The sequence below is a fragment of the Heloderma suspectum genome, chromosome 2 (genome assembly GCF_057233095.1).
Source record: "Heloderma suspectum isolate Gila_16-S chromosome 2, 16-S_ref, whole genome shotgun sequence".
Lineage (NCBI taxonomy): Eukaryota > Metazoa > Chordata > Lepidosauria > Squamata > Helodermatidae > Heloderma > Heloderma suspectum.
In genome coordinates, this window is record NC_139459.1 from 263,300,008 (window position 1) to 263,326,703 (window position 26,696).

Genomic DNA, 26,696 nt, shown 5'->3' on the forward strand with positions numbered 1-26,696 from the left:
AAAGACAAAGCTGTATATTGTTAGGGAGTGAATTCATGAGCGAAACTCTGCTTACAAGTATAGGATCAGACATTTTTTCATGAAAAACAGCTTGTTCATACATATAGCAGAAAACGTATACATTTGAATTGTGTGGACCTATTCTATATTATCCACACAATTCAAATGTATACGTTTTCTGCTATATGTATGAACAAGCTGTTTTTCATGAAAAAATGTCTGATCCTATCCTATGTCTGTGGACCTATTCTATATTATCCCCTTCATGGACCACTGCCTTGTTGTGGCGAAGGGGCTTGCGTAACTCAGTGAAGTCATAAGCTTTGCCGTGCAGGGCCACCCAAGACGGACAGGTCATGGCAGAGAGTTCTGACAAAATGTGGTCCACTGGAGAAGGAAATGGCAACCCACTCCAGTATTCTTGCCAAGAAAACCCCATGGAACGTATCACAAGGCTAAAAGATATGACGCCGGAAGATGAGCCCCTCAGGTCGGAAGGTGTCCAATATGCTACTGGGGAAGAGCAGAGGGTATTTCCAAGTAGCGCCAGAAAGAGTGAAGTGGCTGGGCCAAACCCGAAAGGACACTCAGCTGTGGATGTGTCTGGTGGTGAAAAGAAAATCCGATGCTGTAAAGAACAATATTGTTTAGGAACCTGGAATGTCAGATCAATGAATCAAGGTAAGCTGGAGGTGGTCAAACATGAGATGGCAAGATTGAACATCGACATCTTGGGAATCAGCGAACTAAAATGGACAGGCATGAGCGAATTTAATTCAGGTGACTATCATATCTACTATTGTGGGCAAGAATCCCTTAGAAGAAATGGAGTAGCACTCATAGTCAACAAAAGGGTGGGAAAAGCAGTACTGGGGTACAATCTTAAAAATGATAGAATGATCTCAGTACGAATCCAAGGCAAACCATTCAACATCACAGTAATTCAAGTCTATGCCCCAACCACTGAGGCCGAAGAAGCTGAGTTTGATCGGTTCTATGAAGACCTACAACACCTTCTAGAAATAACACCAAAAAAAGATGTCCTCTTCATCATAGGGGATTGGAATGCTAAAGTAGGAAGTCAAGAAATCACCGGGATAACAGGCAGGCATGGCCTTGGTGTACAAAATGAAGCAGGACAAAAGCTAATAGAGTTTTGCCAAGAGAACATGCTGATCATAGCAAACACTCTTTTCCAACAGCACAAGAGGCGACTCTACACATGGACATCACCAGATGGTCAATATCGAAATCAGATTGATTATGTCCTTTGCAGCCAAAGATGGAGAAGCTCCATACAGTCAGTCAAAACAAGACCTGGAGCTGACTGTGGCTCAGATCATGAGCTGCTTCTTGCAAAATTTCGGCTTAAATTGAAGAACGTCGGGAAAACCACTAAACCGTTCAGGTATGACCTAAATCATATCCCTGATGAATATACAGTGGAGGTGAGGAATAGATTTCAGGGATTAGACCTGATAGACAGAGTGCCTGAGGAACTATGGACGGAGGTCCGTAACATTGTTCAGGAGGCAGCAACGAAATCCATCCCAAAGAAAAAGAAATGCAAGAAAGCCAAGTGGCTGTCTGATGAGGCTTTACAAGTAGCTGAGGAAAGAAGGGAAGCGAAAAGCAAGGGAGAAAAGGGAAGACATACCCAACTGAATGCAGAGTTCCAGAGAATAGCAAGGAGAGACAAGAAGGCCTTCTTAAATGAACAATGCAAAGAAATCGAGGAAAACAACAGAATGGGAAAGACTAGAGATCTCTTCAAGAAAATCGGAGATCTCAAGGGAACGTTTTGTGCAAAGACGGGCATGATAAAGGACAAAGAAGGCAGGGACCTCACAGAAGCAGATGAGATTAAGAAGAGGTGGCAAGAATACACAGAAGAACTATACAGGAAAGATCTGAATGTCCCTGATAGCCATGATAGTGCGGTCACTGAACTTGAGCCGGACATCCTCGAGAGTGAAGTCAAGTGGGCCTTAGGAAGCATTAGTAACAACAAAGCTAGCGGAGATGACAGTATTCCAGCCGAGCTATTTAAAATCCTAAAAGATGATGCTGTTAAAGTGCTGCATTCAATATGCCAACAAATCTGGAACACTCAACAGTGGCCACAAGACTGGAAAAGGTCAGTTTACATTCCAATTCCAAAGAAGGGCAACGCCAAAGAGTGTTCAAACTACCGCACAATTGCGCTCATTTCACATGCCAGCAAGGTGATGCTCAAAATCCTACAAGCTAGGCTTCAGCAGTATGCGAACCGAGAACTACCGGAAGTACAAGCTGGGTTTCGAAGAGGCAGAGGAACTAGAGATCAAATCGCCAACATTCGCTGCATCATGGAGAAAGCAAGAGAATTCCAGAAAAACGTCTATTTCTGCTTCATTGACTACGCTAAAGCCTTTGATTGTGTGGATCACAACAAACTGTGGCAAATTCTTAAAGTGATGGGAGTACCAGACCACCTTACCTGTCTCCTGAGAAACTTGTACGAGGGTCAAGAAGCAACAGTAAGAACCAGACATGGAACAACCAATTGGTTCAAAATTGGGAAAGGAGTACGACAAGGCTGCATATTGTCACCCTGCTTATTTAACTTATATGCAGAGTACATCATGAGAAATGCCGGGTTGGATGAATCAGAGGTCGGAATTAAGATTGCTGGGAGAATTATCAACAACCTCCGATATGCAGACGATACCACCCTAATGGCAGAAAGCGAAGAGGATCTAAAGAGCCTCTTGTTGAGGGTGAAAGAGGAGAGTGCAAAAGCTGGTTTGAAACTCAACATTAAAAAAACTAAGATCATGGCATCTGGCCCCATCACTTCCTGGCATAAAGAAGGGGAAGAAATGGAAGCAGTGACAGATTTTACTTTCTTGGGCTCCAAGATCACCGCAGACGGTGACTGTAGCCATGAAATTAAAAGACGCTTGCTCCTTGGGAGGAAAGCTATGGCCAACCTAGACAGCATAGTAAGAAGCAGAGACATCACCTTGCCGACAAAGGTCCGTCTAATCAAAGCTATGGTTTTCCCAGTAGTAATGTATGGCTGTGAGAGCTGGACTATAAGGAAGGCTGAGCGCCGAAGAATTGATGCTTTCGAACTGTGGTGCTGGAGAAGACTCTTACGAGTCCCCTGGACTGCAAGGAGGTCAAATCAGTCAATCCTAAAGGAAATCAACCCTGAGTGCTCATTGGAAGGACAGATAATGAAGCTGAAGCTCAAATATTTTGGCCACCTAATGCGAAGAGAAAACTCTCTGGAAAAGACCCTGATGCTGGGAAAGACTGAAGGCAAAAGGAGAAGGGGACGGCAGAGGATGAGATGGCTAGATAGCATCACGGATGCAATGAATATGAACTTGAGCACGCTCCGGGAGAGAGCGCAGGACAGGGAGGCCTGGCGTGCTATGGTCCATGGGGTCACGAAGAGTCGGACACGACTGAACGACTGAACAACAACAACAAATTCTATATTATATCTGGAATAGGTCCAGATATAATATGGATATAATACATTCTCCAAGCACTTGTTTACAACAGAAGTAAGTGATCTACTTCTTCATTTAGCCCAAGAGGTGAGAAACTCCTGAGTTGGAATAACCAGAACTGGGATATGCCTCTGGAAGCAGGTTTACATGTGCATATTCCCAGCTGGATAAGGAAGCATGTACAGTAACAGGTGCTGCACATGTGATTCTTAGCCCAGTTCAGCAGCTTGAATTGTACATGTGTAGTGCCAGTCAGAAAATTTGTGATAGGGCCTGCCAGTTAGCTTTTTAGGAGAGAGAGAATGGGGAGATGGATTTAGTTCCCCTGCTGAATCCTTATCACCCTGTAGAACTCACCAGTACCATCAACAATTAGGCACGTGTGCTTAGCTGGATTGGGGTGGATTGTTGTTGTCTTCCTAGTTCCTCACCTTTTAGGACACTACATTAGACTCATGTTAAATGTCAGAATCTCACACTTGCATTCTAAAAATATATCTTAATTAAAGGGAAATTGTATGCTCACTAAGCCCCATTGAACTCTGGGACTTATTTCCAAGTAGATGTGCATAAAATTTGGCCGTGAGCACTGGCAGTCCCTATTTACACCAGTGCAATACTGTCAGAATTAGGTCCAACTTCTGCTACAATTCCTCCAAAGAGAGAAATTGTGTGTCACTCACTACCCATGGCATAAAATTATTCTGGTGTTGCAACATTTGGGCTGACTTTTGCTTCAGCAGTCTCTGCAGTGCTAAGCTTAGTAATGGGTTGTTAATGAGTCAGGGAAAAACAAGAAGACTCAAGGAAGAGGAAAAGAAAGAGAGGGTGGCCTGCAAATGTGTGTGTGGGTTTGGGAGCCAATTTTAGAAAGGCTAAATTCTTACTTGTCTATTCGCTCTGCTTCAGAGGGTGAAATTAAAGGACCAGAGTTGGGGGTGGGTATGAGCAGTTTTTTTTTCATAGTTTATTTTTATAATTGGTAGGCCTGCCAGTTTAATTAGACAAGGCTTGATGTTATCAATGGGAACAGCAGAGTCATGCTGCTTATGTAAAAGCAGGCATGATTGTAAAATGCAGTGTACCTTTTAATAATTGTCAGTAAGACCTAAGATGAGAAAACTAAATCATAGTCAGGTTTTCCAATTCCCACCCCCACAGTTGAGTTGTTTAAATGTGGGATATGTTTCTATGGCTGTCTATGCCTGCCATCCTATGCATGGAAGTAAGCCCCAAAATTCCTTGTGAGCCAATGCACAGCCAAGTCAAGGGGCGAGCTCTGTCCCTTACTCATGAGTAGAAATGTTATCAGGAAGGGCTCTAGCCCACTATGTCTCCTTGTAAAACGATGTGTGCCAGTCTGTCAGGCTAAGTAGCAGTCTGAGACACTTATGAATAGATCTGCTCTGGGTAGGCACACCAGTGTGCTGCTTGAAACAGTAGTGTACACAGATATCACCAGTAAAGCACCCCTGCTTTTCACTTCAACTGGCAAGTTTGTATAGGTCATTGTTCCTTATAGTGGCTGTCCAGGCATCATGAGGTTTGCTTTGCACCTCTTTAAAAAGGCCATGACATCCCACAACAAATTGCAGAAGTGAAATCCTAATGTCATCCAGAGAACAATTGTTTTTCAGTGGTTGATTAATGAAATAAAGAAATAGGGACACTAGCCAGCAAAAAGTTGTGGTCTGCACTAACTATTCTTGTGATGCATGGGATATATCCAGGAAGAAATGGCAGATGCAGTCAGCGCATTAATATGGGGACACTGGAAGGAGCCAATAGCCAGTTATAAATACGTTATAAAATTAATAGAAACCAGTTCTTGCCAACCCTAAACAAGGTGGCTGTAGCCCTCTTCTAATACGAATTTATTTTTTTTCCTTGTTCACTACCTCTTGCATATGACAACATGGTTTTACTTATTATTGTACTGCTGTATTACATTGAGTACTCGGGCAGCATTGCTTTTGAATACAATGGTTCAGATTAGATAAGCCCTGAGACTCCTGACAGTCAGTTCATTCTCTGCTTCTATAAAGACACAAAATTCTCTTTTGCACAGAACATGTTCTTGGCGATTATTAACGATACATACTCTGAAGTGAAAGCTGACTTCTCAGTTATCCCGAGCAGAGAATTTGAGATCAGTGACCTTATTAGGCAGGTAAGCACCTAAATCTTGTTCATATAAATATTCTCAGAAACAAAATAAGTGTTTTGAGTACAATGAATACTTACTACCTGCATAGTCTTTCTCAATATTTTATTAAGAACTCAATAAATACCTCCTATAGTTCCATTTACCTGAGCGTAATTCTCTTGGCTTCAGCACATGTATGGCTACATACACAGTGATCTGGTTCATAACGCCAACCCATGATTTATTTATCCTATGGGTTGTTGAATTCTGGATTGTCATGATATGCAAACCCAGCTGTGCAAACAGACCATAGTTTGTTAACAATGTACAACCCAGAAAGAGAACCCATAGTTCATTGTTGGGTTGTGAACTCTGGCTTGTTTAAACCATGGGTTGTGAACCCAGAACTTTGGTTGTTCATGGGTTGTTTCACCAGGCTACAGAAGCAGCAGGCAAGAGTGGTAAAAAAAAAAAAAATCAGCCACTCTACATTCCAGTACTACAGCACTGCAAAGGCATTTGGGATACAGGGAGGAAGCAGGCAAAAGAGGAGGGAAACAAACAACCCAGAGATTGAGAAAACAAACTGTGGCTTATTCAGTTGTCTTCCAGAAAAACCCTGGGTAGGCCAACAAACCATGAGTTAACCATGGGTTAAATAAACCATGGGTTAGCATTATGTGCAAGACAGGTCATTGAATGGGATTTTGCCATCTCATTGTTTGAGTTACATCAGAATACAGGGAGTCATTTTTGGTTGACTGTTCGTGTGAGGCATGTCTATCTGAACAGTTCACTGCTTTTATAGTAGAAACTCAACATTTGATTCCCATCATGTCCTCATGTTACGGGGACCAGCCCTATATTAGGACAAAATGGTGCACATTTTGTGATTTGTGAAAGTACCCTAAATACCTTTATATTGCCCATGGCTTCTTTTTGACAACATGGTTTTTAAACATGTTACTAACAACGGCCCATTTTGTTTTCCACGGAAAGCAAATAAACAAAAGAAATGTGAATTTTGCATAAATGATGAATGTACAAACCTATTTTTAGTGGGACCAACAGCTCTGGCTACACTGAAGATCTCATGTGGCATTTAACTATTAAAGAACAGATTTTTTTCAAGCCACTTTATTTGATCAGCCCAAGGAGTGGCTGTTATCAATTGTGCATTTACCATATATGCATATATGCTGATATATGCAGCCTTACATTAAAAAAAAACAAGCTCTTCCTGCTCTATGTTTTTGTGGAAACTTCACTCTCTGTTCAAAACCTGAACAATCCTAAAATAACTCAATTAAGAGATGAGTTGTCACCTGAAGAAGGGATAAGAACATAAGAAGAGCCATGCTGGATCAGACCAAGGGTCCATCTAATCCAGCATTCTGGTCACACAGTGGTCAACCAGCTGTCACCAGGAATCCACAGCAGGGCATGAGCGCAAGAGCACCCATTGGCCCATGTTCTCCAGCAACTGGTGTACATAGGCTCGCTGCCTCTGGTACTGGAGGTAGCACATAGCCATCAGGACTAGTACCCATTGATAGCCTTTTCCTCCGGGAATTTGTCCAACCGCCTTTTAAAGCCATCCAAATTGGTGGCCATCACTATATCCTGTGGTAGCGAATTCCATAGTTTAACTATGCGTTTTGTGAAGAAGTACTTACTTTTATCTGTCCCAAATCTCCCACCAATCAGCTTTATGGGATGACCCCAAGTTCTAGTATTTAGAGAGGGAGAAAAATGTCTCCCTCTCCACATTCTCCACACCATGCATAATTTTGTAGACCTCTATCATGTCTCCCCTTACCCTTCTTTTTTCCAAGCTAAACAATCCCAGCTGTTGTAACCTCCTCTCATAGGGAAGATACTCTTGATCATTTTAGTTGCCCTTTTCTGCACTTTTTCCAGCTCTACAATATTTTTCTTTAGGTGTGGTGACCAGAACTGTACACAGTATTCCAAGTGTGATTGCACTATAGATTTGTATAGGGGTAGTATGATATTGGCAGTTTTATTCTCAGTTCCGTTTCCAATTATGCCTAACATGGAGTTTGCCTTTTTTACAGAAGCCGCACACTGGGCTGACCTCTTCATTGAGATGTCCACCACAACCCCAAGATCTCTTTCCTGGTCGGTCACCGCTAGCTCAGATTCCATCAGGCTATGCTTGAAGTTGGGATTTTTTGCCCCAACGTGCATCAGTTTACACTTGCTTACATTGAACCGCATTTGCCATTTAGATGCCCATTCTCCCAGTCTGGAGAGATCATTTTGGAGCTCTTCACAATCCCTTTTTGTTTTAACCACCCTAAATAATTTGATGTCATCTGCAAACTTGGCCGCTTCACTGCTCACTCCTAATTCCAGCTCATTTATGAACAGGTTGAAAAGCATTGGTCCTAACACAGATCCCTGTGGGATCCTACTATTTACTTCTCTCCCTTGGGAGAATTTACAGTGTATTCCTACTCTCTGCTTTCTGTTCTTTAATCAGTTGCCGATCCAGAAGAGGACCTGTCCTCTTATTCCATGACTGCTAAGTTTGCTCAGGAGTCTTTGGTGAGGGACTTTTTCAAAATTCTTTTGGAAGTCCAAGTAAACAATGTCTACTGGATCACCCATGTCTACATGTTTATTGACACTCTGAAAGAACTCTGAAAGTGAGACAGTGAGACAGGACTTACCTTTGTGGAAGCTGTGTTGATTCTTTTTCAGCAGGCTTGTCCTTCTATATGCTTACTAATTTTATATTTAGTAATGCCATGAGATGGAAAGATTGAACATCGACATCTTGGGAATCAGCGAACTAAAATGGACAAGCATGAGCGAATTTAATTCAGGTGACCATTATATCTACTACTGTGGGCAAGAATCCCTTAGAAGAAATGGAATAGCACTCATAGTCAATAAAAGGGTGGGGAAAGCAGTACTGGGGTACAATCTCAAAAACGACAGAATGATCTCAGTACGAATCCAAGGCAAACCATTCAACATCACAGTAATTCAAGTCTATGCCCCAACCACTGAGGCCGAAGAAGCTGAGTTTGATCGGTTCTATGAAGACCTACAACACCTTCTAGAACTAACACCAAAAAAAGATGTCCTCTTCATCATAGGGGATTGGAATGCCAAAGTAGGAAGTCAAGAAATCACCGGGATAACAGGCAAGCATGGCCTTGGTGTACAAAATGAAGCCGGACAAAGGCTAATAGAGTTTTGCCAAGAGAACACGCTGACCAGAGCAAACACTCTTTTCCAACAGCACAAGAGGCGACTCTACACATGGACATCACCAGATGGTCAATATCAAAATCAGATTGATGATGTCCTTTGCAGCCAAAGATGGAGAAGCTCTATACAGTCAGTCAGAACAAGATCTGGAGCTGACTGTGGCTCAGATCATGAGCTGCTTCTTGCAAAATTTCGGCTGAAATTGAAGAACGTAGGGAAAACCACTAAACCATTCAGGTATGACCTAAATCATATCCCTGATGAATATACAGTGGAGGTGAGGAATAGATTTAAGAGATTAGACTGATAGACAGAGTGCCTGAGGAACTATGGACGTAGGTCCGTAACATTGTTCAGGAGGCAGCAACGAAATCCATCCCAAAGAAAAAGAAATGCAAGAAAGCCAAGTGGCTGTCTGATGAGGCTTTACAAGTAGCTGAGGAAAGAAGGGAAGCGAAAAGCAAGGGAGAAAGGGGAAGATATACCCAACTGAATGCAGAGTTCCAGAGAAGAGCAAGGAGAGACAAGAAGGCCTTCTTAAATGAACAATGCAAAGAAATCAAGGAAAACAATAGAATGGGAAAGATTAGAGATCTTTTCAAGAAAATCGGAGATCTCAAGGGAACGTTTTGTGCAAAGATGGGCATGATAAAGGACAAAGAAGGCAGGGACCTAACAGATGCAGATGAGATTAAGAAGAGGTGGAAAGAATACACAGAAGAACTATACAGGAAAGGTCTTAAATGTCCCTGATAGCCATGAGAGTGCGGTCACTGAACTTGAGCCGGACATCCTCGAGAGTGAAGTCAAGTGGGCCTTAGGAAGCATTAGTAACAACAAAACTAGCAGACATGACAGTATTCCAGCTGAGCTATTTAAGATCCTAAGTGCTGCACTCAATATGCCAGCAAATTTGGAACACTCAACAGTGGCCACAAGACTGGAAAAGGTCAGTTTAAATTGCAATCCCAAAGAAGGGCAATGCCAAAGAATGTTCAAACTACCGTACAATTGTGGTCATTTCACATGCCAGCAAGGTTATGCTCAAAATCCTACAAGCTAGGCTTCAGCAGTATGTGAACCGAGAACTACCGGAAGTACAAGCTGGGTTTCAAAGAGGCAGAGGAACTAGAGATCAAATCGCCAACATTCACTGGATCATGGAGAAAGCAAGAGAATTCCAGAAAAACGTCTATTTCTGCTTCATGGACTACGCTAAAGCCTTTGATTGTGTGGATCACAACAAACTGGCAAATTCTGAAAGAGATGGGAGTACCAGACCACCGTACCTGTCTCCTGAGAAACCTGTACGAGGGTCAAGAAGCAACAGTAAGAACCAGACATGGAACAACCGTTCAGAATTGGGAAAGGAGTACGACAAGGCTGCATATTGTCTCCCTGCTTATTTAACTTGTATGCAGAGTACATCATGAGAAACGCCGGGTTGGATGAATCACAGGTCGGAATTAAGATTGCCAGGAGAATTATCAGCAACCTCAGATATGCAGACGATACCACCCTAATGGCAGAAAGAGAAGCGGATCTAAAGAGCCTCTTGTTGAGGGTGAAAGAGTGCAAAAGCTGGTTTGAAACTCAACATTAAAAAAACGAAGATCATGGCATCTGGCCCCATCCCTTCCTGGCATATAGAAGGGGAAGAAATGGAAGTAGTGACAGATTTTATTTTCTTGGGCTCCAAGATCACTGCAGACAGTGACTGTAGCCTTGAAATTAAAAGACACTTGCTCCCTGGGAGGAAAGCTATGGCCAACCTAGACAGCATAGTAAGAAGCAGAGACATCACCTTGCCGACAAAGGTTTGTATAATCAAAACTATGGTTTTCCCAGTAGTAATGTATGGCTGTGAGAGCTGGACTGTAAGGAAGGCTGAGTGCCAAAGAATTGATGCCTTCGAACTGTGGTGCTGGAGAAGACTCTTACGAGTCCCCTGGACTGCAAGGAGGTCAAATCAATCCATCCTAAAGGAAATCAACCCTGACTGCTCATTGGAAGGACAGATCCTGAAGCTGAAGCTCAAATATTTTGGCCACCTAATGCGAAGAGAAAACTCTCTGGAAAAGACCCTGATGCTGGGAAAGACTGAAGGCAAAAGGAGAAGGGGACGGCAGAGGATGAGATGGCTAGATAGCATCACCAATGCAATAAATATGAACTTGAGCATGCTCCGGGAGAGAGCAGAGGACAGGAAGGCCTGGCGTGCTATGGTCCTTGGGGTCACGAAGAGTCGGACACGACGTAACGACTGAAGAACAACAACAAATGCCTTCAACCAATTTACCCGGAACAGACATTAAGCTAACGGGCCTGTAGTTTCCTGGATCCCTTTTTGAAAATTGGTGTTACATTGGCCATCTTCCAGTCCTCTGATATAGAGGCTGATCTTAGGGACATGTTGCATATATTGGTTAGAAGATCAGCAATTTCATATTTGAGTTCTTTGAGAACTCTAGGATGGATTCCATCTAGGCCTGATGATTTATTTGCTTTCAATTTATCAATAAGGTTGAGAACTTCATATTTTGTCACCCCTCTTTGCCTCAGTTCCTCAGACTCCCTTCCTGAAAACACCAGTTCAGGCATAGGTATCTGTTCTATATCTTCTGCAGTAAAGGCGGATGAAAAGAATTCTTTCAGCTTCTCTGCAGTCTCCTTGTCCTCCTTCGGTACTCCTTTAATTCCATTGTCATCCAGTGGTCCAACCATCTCCCTAGCTGGTTTTCTGTTGCTGATATATTGAAAGAAGTCTTTATTGTTGGCCTTGATGTTGTTAGCGATAAGCTCTTCAAAATGCTTTTTGTTTGCTTGCATCGCCTTTGTGCAAGCTTTTGGTTTTCCTTACTTTGGCAAGACTTCCATTTTCTGAAGGAAGCTCTCTTTTCTCTAATGGCTCCCTTAACACTGCTCGTTAACCATGCCGCCAACCTCTTGGACTTGATGCTACCTTTCCTAACCTGTGGTATACATTTTAGCTGGGCTTCTATTGTGGTTTTGAGTAATCTCCAAGCATTTTGAAGGGATTTAATCCTGACTCCCCCTTTTAACTTCTTTTTCACCAGTTCCCGCATGTAGAGAAGTTTCGTCTTTTGAAGTCAAATGCGACTGTGTTGGACTTTCTGGGCAATTTCCCACTTAAATATATATTAATCTGATAGCACTGTGATCACTGTTTCCAACTGGTTCAACAACATTTACATCTTGTACTAGGTCCTGGGCGACACCACTTAGAATTAAATCCAAGGTCACCTCCCCTCTGGTTGGTTCCATGACCAACTGTTCTAGGGCACAATCATTTAGGGCACTGAGAAATTTAACCTCTTTGTCGAACATGCATTTATCCAATCAATGTGGTGGTAATTGAAGTCGCCCATTATTACAACACTTCCTTGTTTGGAGGCCTCCCTGATTTCGTTTTCCATCTCAAGGTCACTCTGAGCATTCTGGACTGGGGGATGATAGCACATTCCTAGCACTAAATTAGTTTTGGAGCCTGGTATTGTCACCCACATTGTTTCTGTGGAAGAGCCTACCCCTTTTAGGTGTTCTAGTCTGCTCAACTCTCTGCCCTCTTTGATGTACAGGGCAATACCTCCCCCAGTACACCATTCCCTGCCCTTCCTATAGAGTTTATATCCAGAGATGACTATATCCCACTGGTTGTCTCTGCTCCACCAGGTTTCTGTAATGCCCACTATATCCAGGTTTTCCTTTAAAATCAAGCACTCTAACCCTCCCATTTTAGCTCAGAGGCTTCTAGCATTTGCATAAAAACACCTATACATGGTATCCTTCCCCAGATGCCTTTGGCGTTTGCATCTTTTGCTATGGGACATTGGCTCCTTTGATTGGCTATTATGTTCTACCATGTACTTCTAGCCTATTTCCTCCCCTTCTACATTTGGGCAATCAAAAACATTTTTATCTACATCCCTTTGGGATGATTTAACCCAAACTGGATGCTTCCCAGCTCCTCTGGGCTTTTCCCCAGGGTTTAGTTTAAAAGTTGCTCTGCCACCTTTTTTATCTGTAGCACCAGCAGCCTAGTTCCATTTTGGTTCAAGTGGAGTCTGTCCCTTTTGGACAGGCCCAGTTTGTCCCGAAACGTTCCCCAGTGCCTACCAATCTGAACCCCTCCTCCCTGCACCACCATCTCATCCACACATTGAGACTCCTTAGCTTTGCCAGTCTAGCTGGCCCTGCACATGGAACAGGTAGCATTTCAGAGAAAGCCACCTTGGTAGTCCTGGATTTCAGTCTCCTACTTAGCAACCGAAATTTGCCTTCCAGGACCTCATGACTACATTCCCCCACTTTGTTGGTACCAACACAGACCACAACCACTGACTCCACCCCAGCACTATCTACTAGGCTAACTAGACAGCGCATGATATCCACAACCTTCGAACCAGGCAGGCAATTCACCATGCAGTCTACGTGACCATCACAAACCCAGCTGTCTATGCATGCCCTCCAGTTCTAGGTAACACTACTCAATTTAGCTCCTGTTGACTTTTTTTTACCTACTGCATGACCTAAAATCAATCTCCAATTTCACCAACGTAAAGACATTGGGCAGTATCCTGTTGCGCCTGTGTGCCAATGGGACTGACCACATGCTCAACGGGGTTAGTGGTTTTAAAAGCAACCCGAAAGGAACAGAAACAGCTCATTTCTGGAATGGGGCAGGTCCGCGGAGCTCACAGAAGGGAGCTCCACTGACTTGTCTCAGTCTAGGAACAAACGTTTCTCCTCCTTTCCAGGATTACTTTTAAGACCACTAACTCCCCATGTGCAAGCAGTTGGGCCTGCTGGTGCAATACAATCAGAGGGAGCACAGCAGCCCTGTTGGATCCTGCCGCATAAGTTGGATCTGTATTTAGGGGCATGCAAATGGGCTGTCTGACGCGTTCCTAGGGTTACTTTTAGAACTGCTAACTCTCCGTTGTGCAAGAGATTGGTTCTGCTGGTGCAACACAAGCAGTACGAGCATAGCAGCCCTGTTGGATACTGCCCTATAGAATGGGTCTATATTTAGGCATATGCAACTGGGCTGCCTGAAGCTGACTTTCCCGCTCCATCCTCTCCATGGCAGACCCTTGAAAATGCAGCACTGAGGTTGGGGGACCCTGCTGAATGAGGTGAGGTGAGATGCGGTATAGAGGGGGAATCCTAAAAATCTGCGGGAGGCACCTTCCATGAGTGGAGCCCTTCTGTCCACAGAAGGCAGATCCTGGATCCAGTCCTATCACATTTCTGTTCTGCTCTTTGCTTCAGAAGAGACCTGTGCATTCCAGTCTGTGCTGAAGATAGATCTAAGTAATTGCTACATTTTATATTTTCAGTATGAAGAGACATTATTGCTTCTCTATCCCAGCAGCCTTTAGTGCATGCTGAAATTGTTTTGCACCTACAGAGACTAATCAAATTAAGTCTGCCTAGTATTACCCACATTCTGTCTTAAGACTCATGCACACTGCAACTTTAGAACTCCAACATCATATCCAGATTTTTCTCTCTCCCCCACTCCCACTGGGTTTTGCTTAATATCCAGCCAGAAGAAGAGTTCTGAGAACTCAGACGTTTGCTCACCAATTTGTGACAGTTTAGTAGGTCATAACAAGGGTATTGCCGTACTGTAAGTTTTGGAGATTTTTCACTTAATTGCGCTATTTTTATATCGTTCTTAGAGTTACAATAAAGCTCTAGTGAAACTCAAACTGAAGAGACAGACATCACAGACAGAAGAGTTGTACAGTATGAAAAGGTAGGAATCAAACTTCAGGCATGCTGCTGCTTTTGTTTAACTTTGTGCTCCTTTCATTTTCATGAGCATGCTAATATTGACAAACTGGAGCTGCTCTTCCCTGTTGGAAAGCCTTCAGCACAACCTTCTAGACAGCTGTGTTTTCACATGGTCGACTACAGATAGTTGTGCAATGTAGTGGGGTATTGGCTGTAGCACACCTTATGATCAATTTCTTATTACTCCTATTTAATATGTAATTCTTGGGTTTCTCAGGGGAAAATTTCTATGTTGTTAAAGAAGGGTGCCCTTCCTGCAGTTGGTCTGGAGAAAGGATTTTCTTGTCCCTCATCCTGCCCACTGTTCAACCACCCTCCTCCAATTCCAGCTACTGTATGTAATGAGTGGACGCACAGGAAATGTATTTATTTAGGAGGAAAAAGGTCTGGATGCAACTGTGTAAGTTAAGGGTTATATGGGGTGGGAGAATTAAAAACCCAACCTTTCATGAAGATTATCATGGAACGAGTGATAAAAATGAAATGAAATGTGACCAGTGCTGCTCTTCTTGCGATATGTACATTCTCCAAGGCCTGTTGGAGATTATGCAAAATGCCTGGAGAATGTGCAGTTGAAATATGCACATTTATTTATTTATTTATTCATTCATTCATTCATTCATTCATTCATTTCATTTCTATACCACCCAATAACAGAAGCTCTCTGGGCAGTTCCCAACAATTAAAACCACAAAATACATCATAAAATACAATATAAAATGTAAAAATTTAAAACTACAGTATAAAAGTACAAATCAAAATAAAGCCTAGCAGCAATGCAGAGATTTCAAATACAATAACAGATTTAAAACAACAGAGCTAAAAGACTAAAATGCCTGGGGGGAAGGTGCTGAAAAGACTGCAACGTAGGTGTCAGGCGAGCCTCTTTGGAGAGCTCATTCCACAGCCAGAGTGTCACAGCAGAAAAAGCTGTCTTCTTGGTAGCCACATACCTCACCATTTGGTGGGGGCTCCCAGAGCAGTACCGCTGAAGACGAACTTAGGGTCTGGGCAGGCACATATGGGAAGAGACTATCTTTCAGGTAACCTGGCCTCAAGCCGTTTAGGGCTTTGAATGTTAATACCAGCACTTTGAATCAGGCCTGGAAATGGACATGCCACAAGGCTTGTTGGGAATAATGCATGGTGATGGGCGAACTTACCCTGAACAAATTAATTGTTTATTCAGAAAATAACAAACTCACCCATGTAGGCTCAGATGAGAGTTCTCCCTCAAAGCAAACTCTCGTTCTATGTAAATGAGCTTTGCACACGGGTGATATCAAAGTGCATCTTGGGAGTTGTCGTTTGGAATTGTGTCATGCCTACTCAGAGCTAAGGCTGTGGTGGTGATGGCAATGACAAGGGAAACTGCTAAGGAGACTGTTGTTGTTGTTGTTGTTCAGTCGTGTCCGACTCTTCGTGACCCCATGGACCATAGCACGCCAGGCCTTCCTGTCCTGCGCTCTCTCCTGGAGCGTGCTCAAGTTCATATTCATTGCATCGGTGATGCTATCTAGCCATCTCATCCTCTGCTGTCCCCTTCTCCTTTTGCCTTCTGTCTTTCCCAGCATCAGGGTCTTTTCCAGAGAGTTTTCTCTTCTCATTAGGTGGCCAAAATATTTGAGCTTCAGCTTCAGTATCTGTCCTTCCAATGAGCACTCAGGGTTGATTTCCTTTAGGATTGACTGATTTGACCTCCTTGCAGCCCAGGGGACTCGTAAGAGTCTTCTCCAGCACCACAGTTCGAAAGCATCAATTCTTCGGTGCTCAGCCTTCCTTATAGTCCAGCTCTCACAGCCATACATTACTACTGGGAAAACCATAGCTTTGATTAGACGGACCTTTGTCGGCAAGGTGATGTCTCTGCTTCTTACTATGCTGTCTAGGTTTGCCATAGCTTTCGTCCCAAGGAGCAAGCGTCTTTTAATTTCATGGCTACAGTCACCGTCTATGGTGATCTTGGAGCCCAAGAAAGTAAAATCTGTCACTGCTTCCATTTCTTCCCCTTCTATATGCCAGGAAGGGATGGGGCCAGATGCCATGATCTTTGTTTTTTTAATGTTGAGTTTCAAACCAGCTTTTGCACTCTCCACTTTCACCCTCAACAAGAGGCTCTTTAGATCCTCTTCGCTTTCTGCTATTAGGGTGGTATCGTCTGCATATCGGAGGTTGTTGATAATTCTCCCAGCAATCTTAATTCCGACCTGTGATTCATCCAACCCGGTGTTTCTCATGATGTACTCTGCATATAAGTTAAATAAGCAGGGTGACAATATGCAGCCTTGTCGTACTCCTTTCCCAGTTTTGAACCACTCGGTTGTTCCATGTCTGGTTCTTACTGTTGCTTCCTGAACCTCGTACAGGTTTCTCAGGAGACAGGTAAGGTGGTCTGGTACTCCCATCACTTTAAGAATTTGCCACAGTTTGTTGTGATCCACACAATCAAAGGCTTTAGCGTAGTCCATGAAGCAGAAATAGACGTTTTTCTGGAATTCTCTTGCTTTCTCCATGATGCAGCGAATGTTGGCGATTTGATCTCTAGTTCCTCTGCCTCTTCGAAACCCAGCTTGTACTTCCGGGAGTTCTCAGTTCGCATACTGCTGAAGCCTAACTTGTAGGATTTAGAGCATCACCTTGTTGGCATGTGAAATGAGCGCAATTGTGCGGTAGCTTGAACACTCTTTGGCGTTGCCCTTCTTTGGAATTGGAATGTAAACTGACCTTTTCCAGTCTTGTGGCCATTGCTGAGTGTTCCAAATTTGTTGGCATATTGAATGCACCACTTTAACAGCATCATCTTTTAGGATTTTAAATAGCTCAGCTGGAAGACTGTCATCTCCGCTAGCTTTGTTGTTACTAATGCTTCCTAAGGCCCACTTGACTTCACTCTCTAGGATGTCCGGCTCAAGTTCACTGACTGCACTATCATGGCTATCAGGGACATTCAGATCTTTCCTGTATAGTTCTTCTGTGTATTCTTGCCACCTCTTCTTAATCTCATCTGTTTCTGTGAGGTCCCTGCCTTCTTTGTCCTTTATCATGCCCGTCTTTGCACAAAACGTTCCCTTGAGATCTCCAATTTTCTTGAAGAGATCTCTAGTCTTTCCCATTCTGTTGTTTTCCTCGATTACTTTGCATTGTTCATTTAAGAAGGCCTTCTTGTCTCTCCTTGCTCTTCTCTGGAACTCTGCATTCAGTTGGATATATCTTCCCCTTTCTCCCTTGCTTTTCGCTTCCCTTCTTTCCTCAGCTACTTGTAAAGCCTCATCAGATAGCCACTTGGCTTTCTTGCATTTCTTTTTCTTTGGGATGGATTTCATTGCTGCCTCCTGAACAATGTTACGGACCTACGTCCATAGTTCCTCAGGCACTCTGTCTATCAGGTCTAATCCCTGAAATCTATTCCTCACCTCCACTGTATATTCATCAGGGATATGATTTAGGTCATACCTGAATGGTTTAGTGGTTTTCCCTACGTTCTTCAATTTCAGCCGAAATTTTGCAAGAAGCAGCTCATGATCTGAGCCACAGTCAGCTCCAGGTCTTGTTTTTACTGACTGTATAGAGCTTCTCCATCTTTGGCTGCAAAGGACATCATCAATCTGATTTCAATATTGACCATCTGGTGATGTCCATGTGTAGAGTCGTCTCTTGTGCTGTTGAAAAAGAGTGTTTGCTCTGATCAGCGTGTTCTCTTGGCAAAACTCTATTAGCTTTTGTCCTGCTTCATTTTGTACACCAAGGCCATGCCTGCCTGTTATCCCAGTGATTTCTTGACTTCCTACTTTAGCATTCCAATCCCCTATGATGAAGAGGACATCTTTTTTTGGTGTTAGTTCTAGAAGGTGTTGTAGGTCTTCATAGAACCGATCCACCTCAGCTTCTTCGGCCTCAGTGGTTGGGGCATAGACTTGAATTACTGTGATGTTGAATGGTTTGCCTTGGATTCGTACTGAGATCATTCTATCATTTTTAAGATTGTACCCCAGTACTGCTTTTCCCACCCTTTTGTTGACTATGAGTGCTACTCCATTTCTTCTAAGGGATTCTTGCCCACAATAGTAGATAAGATGGTCACCTGAATTAAATTCGCCCATGCCTGTCCATTTTAGTTCGCTGATTCCCAAGATGTTGATGTTCAGTCTTGCCATCTCATGTTTGACCACCTCCAGCTTACCTTGATTCATTGATCTGACATTCCAAGTTCCTAAACAATATTGTTCTTTACAGCATCGGATTTTCTTTTCACCACCAGACACATCCACAGCTGAGTGTCCTTTCGGGTTTGGCCCAGCCGCTTCACTCTTTCTGGTGCTACTTGGAAATACCCTCTGCTCTTCCCCAGTAGTATATTGGACACCTTCCAATCTGAGGGGCTCATCTTCCGGCGTCATATCTTTTAGCCTTGTGATACGTTCCATGGGGTTTTCTTGGCAAGAATACTGGAGTGGGTTGCCATTTCCTTCTCCAGTGGACCACATTTTGTCAGAACTCTCTGCCATGACCTGTCCGTCTTGGGTGGCCCTGCACGGCATAGCTTATGGCTTCACTGAGTTACGCAAGCCCCTTCGCCACAACAAGGCAGTGATCCATGAAGGGGGAGATTATACATAATGGCCAGATAATGTGCACAATTCCCTCTTCACTAATATATGACATGTACATTCCCCACGAGGTGCAGTGAATGTGCACAATGGCCAGTTGTTATGCACATTAGCTGTTCAACTCACACTACCCTTAATATTTTCAACATATTTTACAATCTTTATCTTGTTTTGTACTTATAACAACCCTGGAAATTATTTATTTAAAATATTTATACTCCGCCTTTCAATCAAATGACTTCCAGGAAGGATTATAATAGTACAAAAAAACCCTACCCATTAGCCCTTATTCCTTGGCTGGTGGCAGAGGCCAGATTGTCCTTCTCCCCATTTTTGCAGTCCTAGGGCAAACAAGTCCCATTTTACTCATGGGGCTATGACTTTGTCACTGGGAATTGGTGAGTCTCAAGAACATTTGAATTCAGATCTCAGAACTAAATTCAACATTCATGTCATCATACTACACAAGCTTTTCATTTTCAGAACACATTTATTTACTATCACATTTGTATCCTACTTTTCTTTAAAGAAGTTCAAAAGTTATCCCATTTTATCCTTACAACAATCTCTCTGGGCCAACTCTCCCTGGGCCAAATCCAACACTTCATGTTATCCTGGCTGTCAGAGGTACACAGCTCCATATTCTTCCCACAGGAAGTCTTGAACTTGCAACCCTCTACTCAGAGGGTACATTTCCTAAGCACCAAACCCAGCACCTGTTGTCACATGAGCAATTGTTGCTTTTAGCCCCAGCATATTCTGTGACTGGATCACAGGAGAATTCTGCTGCTGTTCTTGAGGGTATGGTCCATGTTCTGTTGAAGTCGAATGGCAAAACATCCACTGAATTCAGTGGAGCCAGATTGCACCCTCATATTTTGAAAGAAGGGAAGAAAATCTACTCCTGGCCCTGACTCAGATGGATTAAGGGCCAAACTAGATGTTTCCTGAAATGTATGGCTGCTGCTGATCCATGTCTCTTCTTCTCATCTCCTGGTAACATCTGGCTGGAGCAGATGCATGGTGTGGTTTTCTTGCATTCATTGGCTGCTATAGGCAAGGAACAGGGAAACATTGTACATAATATCATGCCACACATCTGCTTCAACTAGATGTTACTGTAAGACAAGAAGAGATGGGGATTGACAGAGACCACCCTTTTCAATATAGTTCATCTGACTTTCTGTTGTGTAGAGCCTCGTGTGGCGCAGAGTGGTAGGCGGCAGTATTGCAACTGAAACTCTCCCCACGACCTGAGTTCGATCCCAGCGGAAGCTGGGTCTCGGGTAGCCGGCTCAGGTCAACTCAGCCTTCCATCCTTCCCAGGTCGGTAAAATGAGTACCCAACTTGCTGGGGGAAAGGTAGTCATGACTGGGGAAGGCAATGGCAAACCACCCTGCTATAGTCTGCCATGAAAACGCCAGCGTAAGCAGGCATCCCTCTAGGGGTCAGTAATGACCCGGTGCTTGCACAGGAGAAACCTTTCCTTTCTGTTGTGTAGTTCACCAAGATTTCTTCCACCCAACAAAGAATCAAGGAGCTATACTTAACATGGATTATTGTTGTGTGTGTTTTTCTTGCATGACTGTTAGAAAAGGACAGTCCACCTCTAGAGCAGATGTGGCCAAGCATATCTCCAGAGTCAGTAGTTCAGATAAGGTAAGTCTTACGTTTCTGTTTTCTTCCCATAAACTCAGTCCATGTAGTAAGACAACAACAAAACAATATTGATTGGTTCTGTGCTATAAGATGTAAACACCAATGCAGTATAATAGTCTTTTACATTCCAGGAGTAATCTGACAGTTTCATCATAATAAAAGCTATTGGTAGTTTTCTTCAGAACAAACCTTGCTTACAGCTTTTGGGTTGGTGTGCAGAAGGCATCCCAACTGCGCTTATTTTTCACTTACACATACACAATTCTGTATCAACTGACCTCTGTTCCTTCAAGCTGGTCCTTTTCCCACAGGGCTCTAGTAGGTTGTTCTTTCAGATTCGATAACTGTCCTAACATAAATCTGCATGGCCTTGTGGTCCTTCTTATGACTCTGCCTGGGAGTGTTTCTACTTTTCTCTATTTCTGAGCTATAGCCACAGATGGAACTGGCAAGGAGGAGCCTGGGACCAACAGAGTACTTAAAAATCTGTCACATGGTCCCTGCTTTTCCCTGGGCAATAGGAGGTAACCCATTGCATGGTGCCTTCGGCACACCAATCCAGAAGTAACCTTCTTGGTAAGTACCAATGTTCCATTCTGAAATTTGTATAAATTATGCAAAGTAAGCAAATCTATCATCTTTCTTATTTTGCCTAATTTCTTCTGCATTGTTTATTTGGGGTTTTACTAGTTATGGAAGGAGCAGGAATGTCAAGGCCCTACCCCAGCCACTGCAAATCTGATAGCCACCCCTCTGACTTCTCACAGCCTGCCCATGCTGAAGCCTGTCTTTGTAGCCAGTGCCAATGGAAAGAAATGTGGCTTAAAATAGGTGACATTTTCAGAAAGCCAAATTCTGTACCTAATACTACATTCCACATTTTTTGCAGTGCTGCTGTAGTATCACAGCAGTCACCTAGCCTTGCATGTATTCCCTTTGTACGTAACTTGTGTTTGTTTGTCTGGATCAGAAAGAGGGACTTGTTTTAAGGACAGAAAATGTCTTCCCCTCAGCTCCCTCTTCATCCTTTCCACTTTGTATTCCCTTCTTCCTCCATCCCTGCTTATACTTTCTGAAAGTTTACTTGAGCAAGGTTATTATGTAGTATATCCACAGAGGGGACATGACTTAATGACGGGCATTTTTTACAAATGATATTGTGTCTGCAGGATTTCAGCAGGAAGCGGAAAACTCAGTCTTCAACCTCAGTATTTCCCGATTCAGTTTCTCAGAATGAATTTCAAAGGTATGCTGCTACTTAGTGTCATAATCCCAGTGGGGCAATTCTTTTTTTTACCATATATTTGTATGGTGATAGTGCTGCAGTTGTGACCCACTTTAGGTCAAGCTGTGAAATAGGAGAGGAATGGCAACACGAGAAGAGAGTGTGGCCCTCACCTAAGCAGTTTCCCACCCAAAATGCCTTTGCTTTCTAAATACTAATTTATCATGGAGAATTCAGCTTGGAGGCATCATTCTGTCCTACTTGGTTGAGAAAATGGCTGATTTGTTTTTACGTGTTACAGATGGAAGCTAGCTTGAAATTTGTCACTCAGTGAATTTAGCAGAGAGAGCCAGTCAAACTCATGCCCACCTAAATAGTATGCCTTTATTAAGGTATTGCCCTGTTTAGTAAACTGGGGAAACAATCTCTGTTTGAGAAAGCCAGCTTTCATTTGGCTCTTTTCAAAAAACATTTAAATTTTATTTCATTTATTACATTTCTGTACTGCCCAATAGCCAGAGCAATCTGGGCAGTTTACAAAGATTAAAAACCTTAAAAATACAATATTGTACATTATATAACACACACACACACACACAATTTTAAAATCAACAGTAATGCCCAACCAGCATTCAACTGACTCCATTAAGCTTTGGATCCTTCATTTCCTTTCAAGCATAAAAATGAGAGCAGTATATAGCTATTTCTGGGGATAATATACCATTCTTGCTATAGGCTGGTGATAGTGACATTAACCCTATTGCAGAGCTACTATACTTTAACTTACGAAGGCCTTATTGATGCAATGCTGAAAGGGCACAGAGGGCTCCAGTAGTGTTTGAAAGGTATCAAAAGAAGTAACCTGAAAAGCAGCGCAGGAAATCTGATAAAGGGACCATATATTAACTTCCTGATTTCGGTCACTGCCAAGGATTCTAAAGTGTCCCATCCCCCAACCCCACACACAAATGCCCATTATTCCTTTACATTTTTTATGGGTTTTAATTGTTTCCCTTCTGTTCTGTTCTAGGCTTTCCAGATACACAGCAGACCTGGAGAGACAATTGAAGGAGGTGAACTCTAAGCTTAACACACTTATGAAAGTTATTCCTGAAGAAAAACTAAAATAATGAGAGGTGAGAGGGGACTAATTTTACAACTGGGGACCAGTCCTGTGGAAGGCTGGACTGAAACAGTAGTCACAGCAACAGACATACATCTTTCCCTTAGTGCTGCTATATCAGCATTGTTCGATTTTTGCTGTGCCACAAAAGAGTTTGGTGAAGACTAAATCATTTGTTGGCCCAGAGACAGGAGCACAACCCAGCATAATTGTGCCCTAATATAAGTAAGAATCTTTTTTGTTTTTGGGGTATTTTTAAGACAAATGGTGCAAAGCAGGACATGGTCAGTTGGATCAAGATTTAGTCATAGTGTGGACCCGTTGAAATCTGTGGTACTTGAATTAGTCATATGTCTTGTTGATTTCAATGGATCTACTCTAAATATGACAAAATCTGGATCCAGCATGTTAATTTCAGTACCCAAATATTGGATGGGACAGCAGCTTTCAGGGCAGTTAAAGCATATGTATAAGATCACACAATTAGGTGTATCTTTCTGTATCTCAGTTACTAAGGGTGTCTCTACACAAGCGATTTATTGCACGCTCATGATTGGTCACTCATGGAAGATTGCAGGTCCTTTAGACGACGATGTCAACCTCCAGGACATCTCCCGCACATTTCCCCTGTTATTCCGCTTTCAAAAAGATTGGAGATAAGCTAGTAATAAAAGTTAATGGCGCAGTGTGTGATGCTGGAGTAGTGCTATGAATTTGCCAAAGTCCAGGAAGGACTTTCCTGGATTCAAACCATGTGTCTGCCATGTAAATGCTTGGGCAAAATGCCTCCCTGCAACGAAGGGAGACAGATCTGATCCCCCACCCCACCAAGCTCAGAATCAACGTCCTCTGTTGATTCAGAGCGCCCCATTAAGTTCAGTGGGGCTTACTCCAAAGTAAGTGTGCTGAGGGTTGCAGACTTACAGCGTAACTTATGTCTATTCAGAAGTAAGTGTGTCTAGGACAGCAGACTTGCAGCACAATCTTATGTGTACTCAGAAGTAAGTCGTAGCTTTTCTGGTGGCTATGAGGAAACAATACAGCACAAGTTAAGTGATGAAAACAAGACTCCCTCCCCATCTCCCACTCCTTTACAGAAATGGGAAGGAGGGAGGGAGGTACTCCCTTGATTCAAACCACATGTCTACCATGTAAAGGAGCCCATCCTAATCCTACAGAGAAACCAAAATCAGAAAGCCCCGGTAAGGATGCAGATTTCTTGCTTAATGTAGAGAGACAACCTAAAGGGCAGCACTGTGTGTATTTAAATGGAGCCCCAGTGTGGAATATGCTACCCCCAACTTCCTATGTTTGTACAGTCATACTATATGAGTGTGTACAAGCCACCATGCATAAAGTTCTAGAGCTTTAGAAGGAAGAGAGTTCTAGATTCCCTTCCCTAGCTAAGATATTCCCACTCCAGTCATGAATACAAAATGGTGCAAGCAACTTCCTGAACACCACACAGTATTCTGAGATGAAGAAAATTTCTTAGATTAAAAAAGAATATAGGCAATCTTCCATGAGTCTATAGATGGGGCTTTCCAGGGTCTATAATCTCTTTTTCTTATAGCCAGTGAGACTAAATCTACAGAAAAAAAGTTGCTTTCTTTGACACATCTATTTGATTTTTGCCAGCCACAGCAGACACATGGCATATTACATGGGATAGAAAAGGAGGCCATGAACTTGTTATGGCTGAAGGCCTCCACCTAGTGTTTTGCTATATGGCTGTTTGTATGACTTCAAGTTCAAAATTCCCAGATATGTTTCAACCCAAAAAAACCCAGCTAAAATTTTTTTTAAAGGACAGTGGACAAAAATGTGTTGTTAACTACTTTTTTTCTCTTCATTATTTAGAGAAGGGGCAAATAATGAATCTTTCATTTTGGAAGTGCTGGGAGCTGGCATCCCTTCACAAATACTGAAGAAAAATGTTTTTCAATGAATGACTGGGTACGCTAGCAACACATTAAGATGTCATGGAAATCTAAATAAAGTATTTTAGTTTTGTATCTGTTATAGTAGAATGTTTTGTATTAAAGAGACTATTTGAAAATACCAAATTAAAATATCTGGATGTTTAACAAGCCTTTTAAGTGCTCCGCCTTGATGGAGCAGAGGTGCTTTTGTGCCCACCTGAATAGTATCATGGCCTCCTTCTGAAGGGATTTGGACTGAATCCCACCTTGTTTGTTCACATAGGCCATTGCTACCATGTTGTCCATTCTGATTAGGACATCAAGTTACTCTAGCTGTGGGGCTAGGTGTCTCAGTGCCAGGCAGATGGCCCTCAGTTCCAGTAGACTGATGCTGAGGTGAGATTCCTCCTTGGTCCACAGGCCCTGGGTGTATTGGACCTTGCAGACAGCGCCCCATCCTGTGAGGCAAGCATCTGTGGTTAGAGTGGTAAACATCAGGGTCTAGATGGGAACATGCTCCACGAGGCTGGGTGGGTGTGACCACTAGGCCAGGGAGCGAGAGACTTCGGCTAGAAGTGTCACCGCTGGGTTGAGGCTGCATGCTATTTCCTTCTGGAAGGCCAGGAGGAACAACTGTAGGGGCCCTGTCTAGTATCTTGCCCACTGGACAGCCTTCTGGCATGAAACCATCATGCCCAGCAGCTTCAATCAGTTCTCTGAGGCGGAACTTCTTCTTGGTCTTATTGCACCCTGCCTGTCTGGTGATAGAGTTATGGTGTCTTTGGTTGTGTCCAAGGTCATCCCCAGGTGGACCAGGGACTGTGAGGGTGACAGGGAGCTCTTCTTCTCATTGAGGGTGAACCCCAGGGACTGTAGGGTTGAAAGTGTGTCTTTTTTTTAATCAATTTTTATTGTGAGTTTTAACAAACCAAAACAGGCAAACAAAAATAACAAGACCAAAAAAATTAAAAATATAACAACATATTCTAAAATCCTGAGTTTCAAATATTACAATATTCTAGGGAGGAAAAAAAAGAGAGAAATAGGTTACATGTAAACTTCAGTAAAAGCAGACTAGATGTCCAAGTATATAAGTCCATTTGCAAGTTATGCCTATATACTACTCTTTCTAATGCTGCTAGTGTTGTTAAGTCTTCAATCCATTGTATTAAAGGCGGTGAGCTTTTATTCTTCCAGTACCATAGTATCAGTCTTTTAGCAACCAAAAGGGTGTGAAAAATCCATTTACACTGACTGTGTGTTACATTCCAAAAAGCAGGTAAGTAATTTAAGACAACATTTACATCAGTAAATATTAAAGAGCTTTCCAACACAAAATTTATCCATATAATAATTTCCTCCGAAAAGGAGGCAACTATTGGGCATTTACAAAACATACGAATAAGAGAAGTGTTAACTTCATTACACCTCCAACAATTAGCCGAGT

The 26,696-nt window shown here is 42.8% G+C and overlaps 1 long non-coding RNA gene across 1 annotated transcript; it reads left to right on the plus strand.

The window, feature by feature from the left end:
* The first annotated feature begins 11,206 nt into the window (after positions 1 to 11,206).
* Positions 11,207 to 25,411, plus strand: LOC146354484 (uncharacterized). The gene is made up of 6 exons (XR_014788418.1): positions 11,207 to 13,390; positions 14,598 to 14,674; positions 20,913 to 20,979; positions 22,149 to 22,225; positions 23,235 to 23,340; positions 25,188 to 25,411. It is a non-coding gene; the product is annotated as an uncharacterized LOC146354484 (long non-coding RNA).
* The last annotated feature ends 1,285 nt before the right edge of the window (positions 25,412 to 26,696 follow it).